The sequence below is a fragment of the Kryptolebias marmoratus genome, linkage group LG4 (genome assembly GCF_001649575.2).
Source record: "Kryptolebias marmoratus isolate JLee-2015 linkage group LG4, ASM164957v2, whole genome shotgun sequence".
Classification (NCBI taxonomy): Eukaryota; Metazoa; Chordata; class Actinopteri; order Cyprinodontiformes; family Rivulidae; genus Kryptolebias; species Kryptolebias marmoratus.
The window spans coordinates 15,375,109-15,375,832 of record NC_051433.1 but is presented as its reverse complement, the minus strand read 5'-3'; the positions used below and the strand labels follow the sequence as shown (position 1 = coordinate 15,375,832).

The following is a 724-nucleotide window of genomic DNA, read 5'->3' as shown; positions in this document are numbered from 1 at the left end:
GGGGGGGGGGTTACCCCTACCGGACGTCGCGGGGATACAAACGGAGCTCGTGAGGAGAAGATGGTACGAGCCGCTTGCAGCTGCCTCAAGTGGACCGCTCCTGAACTCCAGAGACAGCCCTGCTCGCTCCGTGTGCCAATAAAGTTCAGCTCGGCGTCACTGAACACATGGACATGCCAGAGGCAGACGGGGTTTCTAAAGATTAACGGGACATTTCTGTAAGAGAGCGCGTCTCAAAAGACAGAGGATGGAGATGAATAGCACAGCTGGCTGCTGAGAAACGGCAAACCAGCCCCGTCTTTTTAATGAGGGAGAACTTCCTTCCTTTGAGATGAAGCCCAGTAGCTCTCTCTCTCTCTCTCTCTCACACACACACACACACATTATTACCATGTCCTGAGTGTTGTTCTCCATCTGAAGCCTGCAGTCCTCTGCGAAAGGCTCGTAATCCGGAGCGCGGAGTCGTTATTCCTATAGGGCCAAAACGCCCAGGATGCTGCAGTCTGCTGCTATAGGTTCTGACTCCAAGTAGGTCAGTTCGATCCACAATCTGGGATCTGGGTCCTGACAGCTCCAAATCTGCACCAGCTCGAGCCGCGCACGCGAACTTACACCAATGTTACATCAGATGAAATGTTTGCAAACAGGAGGGACTGGACCGCGCCCATGATGGGGCTCGGAGATCAGGCAGCGCGCGGTGTGCTTGTGCGTGTGTGTTGGGGGG

The 724-nt window shown here is 54.8% G+C and overlaps 1 protein-coding gene across 6 annotated transcripts in view; it reads right to left on the bottom strand.

Moving 5' to 3' along the window:
- The window catches only part of scn8ab (sodium channel, voltage gated, type VIII, alpha subunit b), a 45,363-nt gene that overhangs the window by 43,670 nt on the left and 969 nt on the right, over positions 1-724 (bottom strand). Inside the window, exon 1 of one of the 6 annotated variants that reach the window (XM_017415873.3) lies at positions 391-573. The exons of the other annotated variants lie outside the window; for them this stretch is intronic. The gene's annotated coding sequence lies outside the window, so the exon portion shown is untranslated. Of the gene's footprint in view, positions 1-390; positions 574-724 lie in introns of those variants that run through there. 6 annotated transcript variants of the gene reach the window in all.